This window comes from Mus pahari, chromosome X, assembly GCF_900095145.1.
Source record: "Mus pahari chromosome X, PAHARI_EIJ_v1.1, whole genome shotgun sequence".
In the NCBI taxonomy this organism is placed as follows: domain Eukaryota; kingdom Metazoa; phylum Chordata; class Mammalia; order Rodentia; family Muridae; genus Mus; species Mus pahari.
In genome coordinates, this window is record NC_034613.1 from 29,085,403 (window position 1) to 29,092,616 (window position 7,214).

Consider the following 7,214-nt stretch of genomic DNA (forward strand, 5'->3'; position numbering starts at 1 on the left):
GCCCACTTTCCCAAGTGCTGCAGCTGGGCTAGGGCAGAGCCAGCTTTCCTGCATTCACATCCACAGGGCCAGCTTTCCCACACTGCCCAGGTTAGGGGTGGGGCCAGGTCTCCTTCAGGGTGGAAGAGGGTAGGACAAGGAGGACATTTCTTCTGTATCTGTGACACTGCAAGGCCAATGAGGGGTGGAGCTATGCATAACCCTTAGATGTCAACATGCCCCAGGCAGCAACCCAGACCAAGGACTTCTGCATGGCCTTTGGTGGTAACATGGGCCATGGACATTGACGTTGACCCCTGCTGCAGCAGGACCATGGACCCAGACATGGCCCTTGATGGCAGCACAGGCTAGGACCTTACCATGGCTTCAGGTGACATCTTAGAGTGCTCACATCAGGCTGTTCCTCACTCCAGTTCCACCTCTCTTCATTGTGCATACACTATTCTGCTTCTCTTTCTCTTCTATCTCTCCATCACTTACTCATCTTAGTGGAACCCTGGGTCTCTGAGTGTCTTTCACATGGCACTGGGTGGGGTTGCCCTATTTATCTATTTTTCTTACTTTATTAATCTTTTAAAATGTCATACAGAATATTTTGATCATACCTCCATAACTCTTCCCAGATACATCCTATTCCTAACCCAGCCATTTTTTTTAACAAAACATACTATGTACGGTTTGTGCTGCATGAGTATGAACATTCTTAGATGTATGTCCTCCCCTTGGAGCATGGTCTGCCTCATCAGTAGGCACATCTTTAAGAAGACTGTCTTTCCTTTTCCCAGCAACTATTAATTGTCAATAACTCCTTAGCTAGGGCTGGGATTTCATACCTATCTCTGCTCTTCATGCTGGAATATTGTCTGGCTTATGTAGGTCTTATGCATGCTGTCACACCTGCTGTGAGTTTATATGTGCAACTGCCTTGATGTGTTCACAAAACACTGTTACTATGTAGTTGTTTGCCACCTTTGGCCTATGCAATCTTTTGCCCCTCTTCCACAATGATCCCAGCCCCTAGGAGTGTGTTTAGCATATGATACAGATGTCACATTTACTGCTGAGCATTCTTAAGTCTTTCATTCTCTACACCTTGACGAGTTATGAGTTTCTACATTAATCATCATCTGCTCCAAATAGAAGCTTCTTGGGTGAGGACTTAGAGATGCAGCAATCTATGGATAAAAATAATAAGTCAGGAATCTGTTTAATACTCTTCTCATTTATCAGAGTAACAGTTGATTTTTTCCCCTAAGACTTATGACCCATCTAGCTATAGGTTCTTGGCCTTATAATGGTGTCAGCTTTGGCTTTCAACTTGTGGAGTAGGCCTTAAATATGATCAGAAAGTGGTTGGTTACTCCCATGCCATTTGTGTCACTCTTGTGCCTATGTCCATATCCTTCCAGGCAGGTTTTTATTGTAGCTCACAGCTGGGTAAGAGATGGCAGCAAGTGCCAGGCAGCATATAGTGATTATTTTTACCCTCTGGTACCATGTTTAGTACCTTCCAGCACTATGAAAGCTGTGGAAACTATGGTTCCAGGTATGTAGAGGGACTTTCTTAGACCCTCCAGCTATCTAAATACACAGAGGCTTTTAAAAAATATTTTAAAGCTTAGGGCTTTTAACTAGGGCAGTCTCCCAGCCAGATACCTAGCTTAACCCAACTAATCCTGGCACTATCCTTCCACATGGCTAAATCTACTTCTCTGCTTCACTCTGGTCTATCTGTTCACCAAAATGTTCATTGGCAAATCTGTGGCTCATCTTCTCCCAGTATCCCTCTCTCTCAGAAGTTCTGTCCTCCACTGCCTGCCCAGCTATTGCCCATCAGCTTTTAATTACAGCCAGTCAGATACAATTCTAGATCATCTCCAGGTCAGTGAGGAAGGATGAATATTCACAAAATTTGAGACTGGTGGTGGGCCATAGAAATAACAGTACCAAGATCCAGCTAGCATTTAGCTCTTTGCCAGTACAAAATTAACAATTGATGATACAGAGATATACCTTCACACAATGTACCCCAACACAGGTTAGTACCAGCATGATTACTCTGTGTGTGACTCAATGATGGGATGTCTTAAGAATCAGGGTCTTACTATCACATTCTGGCAGATAACTGTGGCTGTTTGAATGAAAATGTTCCCAATATGCTCAAGTATTTGAAGAACTTGGTTTCTAGCTGGTGGTGCTGTTTAGGGAGATCATGATGAAATGTAACCTTGCTGGAGGAAGTATATAGCTGGGGCAAGGCTTTGAGATTTTATAGCCTCACTTCACTTCAGGTTTACTCCTGCTCTTTGTTTCCAGTTAAGGATGTTTGTTATCTCTTGGCTTCTCTATCCTGCTTCTGTGCCTGGCACTTGGTGCCATATCTTCCTGCATGATAAAGTCTTATCTTTCTGAATCCCTAAGTCAAAAGCAATTCTTCCTTTTATAAGATACTTTTGGTGATGGTAGTTTACCATAGTAACAGAAAAGTAACTAAATCAGGACTTGGTACCAGAGTATGGAATCTGACATTTTTTTATTATTTATTTTTTTTAGGGATGTGGAAGACTTTGGAGTTTTGGACTACAAACATGGTTGAATGTTGTAAACATAGCCTAGGGAGGTATCCCAGTAGGAGCCTGGAAGACAGAAGTGTTGGGGGCAATGTGACCATGACAGCTTGAATCAAGAGGGGAATATATGAGCAACTGAGCTAGAGGACATTGTCTTGATATTTTGGCAAAGAATCTGGCTGCCTTCTGCTCATCTTAAAAATGTGCCCAAGGAGCCCAGAACACTGGGGCAGATAACAAGGAATATACAGTCATGGGGATTTATTTTAATATTATTTACTACTATATATATGTATATGTGACTTGACACTATATTCACAAATTAATATATAATAAAATTAATGATAATTAAAAACAGTATCATTAAAAAAAAGTGCCCAAGGCTAAACTGAAAAGTAATGGACCAATTAAAGGTAAGTTCAAGAGAACATAATATTGAATCCGTGACATGGTTATTAGTAATAATACATTTGTAAGTCTACAATGAAAAACAAGTGGGGCAGAAAGAAACACAAAATGTATAGTTTGGAGAATAGAACACTAGGAAGCTTAATGTTGCAACCAAGGCTTGTGCTGACAGCCTACAATCATTGAGCCTAGCAACGTTAATGTGAGGCCACCTGCTCTCCACTTGTGCAATAGGAAAGATACCCTCAGGGTAAGACTTCTTGTAACTAAGCTTCAAACTTAGGAACTAAAAGAGACCCTAAGGAGTTTTCTGCTTTTGGAAAGCGAACAAAAGCTGCTGTAAATGTGGTCCAGGAGGAGAGAGTCTATCCCAAGCTGGCAGCTGAACTTGCTAATACTGTACAGAATATGGCACTAACTTTCTAGTGGGCTTTCCCGTTCAAGAAATGGGACCTTAGGATCTCTTTTCTTTCATTTTAAACCAGGAAGTAGTGTACTTACTGGATTAATATCTGAAAGCCCGAGAATCGCAAATCTCACAAGGATGAGGATTTAATACATTATTGGCTCCTATGTCTCTTATTCATGGTTATACACATTCTGGTTGGGTATTTTTAAATTACTAGGCAGGGGCCACTAGAATGGGAATGTAGGGGACAGGGTGACAAGGTCAGGTCCAACGGACACTACTTCCCTCAATCCTGGGACCTGTTCCCCTCTACCAAAGGAGTTATTTGCTTATCACTGTCAGAAAAGGACACATGATTATTGTGGTGCCTAACATCATACCAAAATTTATGCTGGCCTTGGGCTTCCTCAGTTTCACAACCACCTATGGCTCTTCTAAGCTCTCCTTACTCTATGCCCTACCCTAGACTTCTCCAGCTCAAAGGCTTCTGTCCCACAGCTTCTTGTTCCTATTACTTCGGCCATGTGCTCTCCATGTCCTCTCCTTTGTACTTCCCTCTTGTTCCCTCTTGCCTCTCTTTCTTGATCTCCTTTGCCTTCACTTTCTTTCTCTTCCTCACTCACTAACTCCTCTTTCTTTTCATGGCCTAGTTCAGTCTGCCAGTCATGTTTAATCTATTTTCTCTCTCTGTTCTGTACTCTTCCAGATGCCTCCGGCTGTACTATCCCTCATACCTACAATAAAACCTCCCCCTCACTCACCTTGGAGTGGTCATGTCCTCACTTTGTATAGTCAGTTCACATGTACATATGAGTGTACTGGTCAGCTGTATATACATATGGACACTGACCAGACCCCATGGGTATTTTCTATTGTCTGTTCTCCTTGCTCTCTAGATTCCCCCTCTTCTACACTGGTGCTTTTTGGGGTCCAGGAGTTAACTCACAAACCACACATACATCAATCTGTCAGACAGGGATAGTTTATTGACCATTTTCCCCAGGACTGATTAATCAGGGCTGTAAACCAAACTCGGGAGCCAACTGTGACCACAAATGTTTTCCAGAGCCAGTTTATAAAGTCAAAAACCACAATGAACTCATGTATAGGTGCAGGTTGGGCTGCCTGGTGATCAGCTCGGACTCAAGCTATTTTGGCTAGGTAGACAGAACAGTTGTAACTGACCTTAATTCTGATTGTTCCTAAGTGAAGCTTATGGTTGTGGAATTTCTTAAGATTAACAAACCTCGGAACATAATAATAAACCTCAGACCATAACAGGGTTGACCCTGCTCTGAATCAAGCTATTTTTCTGTGTCAGTAACAATATGAAATGACTGGCAGGCATGGAACAAAATGGCTACAGCTGTGCGGGACAGCAGACTTCAACAGTGCTCAACTCCATCTCAAAGTAAATGAACATCACCTTAGTTTAGGGGTCTATATTACTATGGATTCTATGGGGCTGGAGATACATCTTTTGATTAGGGAAGCTATGAAAACTAAAATCAAGCAGGCTCTTGGAATCAAAAGCATAACAACTATGAAACACTCGAATCCCCCCAAAGATGAAAAACATCCCCAGATCATTTATCTGGGTTCAAGTCACTTTGAGTCTAGATAAGAACATGAACAACCTTCATCTGATTAGTGGTTTCTTCTATGACATTTCCTTTATCATCTATTTGTATACAACAGTTGCTCAGGTTGAATTTTCCACAAGCTCCTTCTTTAGAAGCAAGCAAACAGTCTAAAGCTAAATGGTTTTTGGTAGATAGCATTGGGGATTTTGCTTTCTTGTTTGGTTAGGATATTAATGGTCTTTGCAGTTTTATTAGTTATAGTTTCTGTAGCAGCTTATAATCTTGATAATTAATTTAGCATACAGATAGATAAACCACCATGACCCAGCCTATGCCCAGTGTCTGGACCATAATAATAGATTATATGCTCATAGGGCTATTTGTTAGCTTTACAGTCAATGATTTGTAAGGGCAGTCAGTTTCTTTGGGGACTCCTAGTCCTCATATATCTGATATATATATATATATATATATATATATATATATATATATATATATATATATAATGTATTTCAAAGTACTCTCCTCTGGCAAATGAGAGTAGGAAGAAGGAGGGCTGGATACATCTTAACACACAAAATCTGGACCAGATTAGAGGAAATACAGCATAAGCTGTTCTCCTACATATCCAATATAGTCTACCTGAAGCTTACCATTTGATGTTCATACTACAGTGTCCCATGCCTGTCAGAGGTGAGGGAAATCAGAAAAAAGTTAGATAAAGATTAATTTTAATCCAGCGACATGGCTTATCCGATAATATCCAAATATACCTTCTAAGTCTTTATGATCCAGCTGGAATGCAGACATGCCCTTAGTACAAACCTTTGATCCCTCTGGATGGAATTCTCTAGTACACACATTTAATCCCAAGCAATTATGTCTCATTGAGGGGCAGACAAAGTGACGAATCAGAGAAATATTTGACAGAATGAGTCAGAGACAGGGTATGTCCAACTCTCAGGAGAAAAGCTATTTAAAAGTAGTGCAGGGGGAGTCAGTTGGGAGTCAGTTCAGTCAGTTCAGAGTTGGTAGTCAGTGCATTGAGTACAGTATAGCAGAGTTGAGTTGATTCGCAAGTTTGTGCAGTTTAGTACAGGTCAGCAGAGGTAGTTGAAGTCAGAGAATAATAAGGAACCAGATGATTAGAACCAGTTAACAGAATTAATTTGAGACCAAGCAAAACAATTCAGTGAAAAGCTGAGAGAAACCAGATCAAATCAGTCAGCGTGGAGAGAAGTTTGAGCCAGAATGGTTGCATTGAACCAGCCATCCAGAGTTCAGAAAGAACTAGAAAGGGTGAATTTAGCAGTAAGTCATCAAGGTGAGAATTACATCTGGAGAGGAAAAGTTACTTTTACAAGTGGGGTTTTTGTTCTGAATAGTTTAGAGATCTCCACCACTGAGTTTTTTGGGCACTTTTATTATACAGTCTTTGGCCTAGGCATGTTAGACACTATGATAGGCTTCCAACAGAAGCACTGAACTTCTTTTCCCATGGGGAAATGTAATTTCCCCCAATAACTGAGGTTTTTAAGAAAACATGTTCTGGTAGCAGGATGGGGACCATTTTTTTCCCCATAAAGTTCAAGAGGATCAGATTCTCTTGCTTCCCAGGTCATTGATCTCCTCTATTAGTCTCTCTACATACTTAGCACGAAGAGACTTTAAAAGCCTGTACTGCTTTCTGCCATAGTTAGAAACAGGTTTCTAGTTATGGAAGGGATTTGATAGGTAGACTGCTATTTATTTTTTCATAGAAGAACTTGGTATGATATGGCTTTGTGGGTGACAGGAACCCCTTTGAAATATAACATTGTCCCTGATTCTATGCCATTGTCATTCAAAGGCATATATATGCATATGCACATGCACACGTGTGTGTGTGTGTGTGTGTGTGTGTGTGTGTGTGTGTGTGTGTGTGTATTTCAGCTTGCTACTCTTACCATGGGTCCTTTAGGTTGCAAATAATGAAACAGCCAGGGTTCCTGGTCCCTAATTAACAGTTCTGTTGTGGCAGCTCCCTTTGGAAGGACTACAAGTTAGTTTGCTTTCTGCCAAGAGGCCCAAATCGCTGATGTTTCGTTAGAATGGTAGGCTTTGGAAGAGGGGATCACAGCCAAAGGTCTATTTAGTCTGTTTTCTTATTACCAGGATAGCTCACTGAATAATTCAACACATGGTTTCTTTTTTTATTATTTTTTAAATTAATTTATTATTATTTTCTTTATTTACATTTCAAAT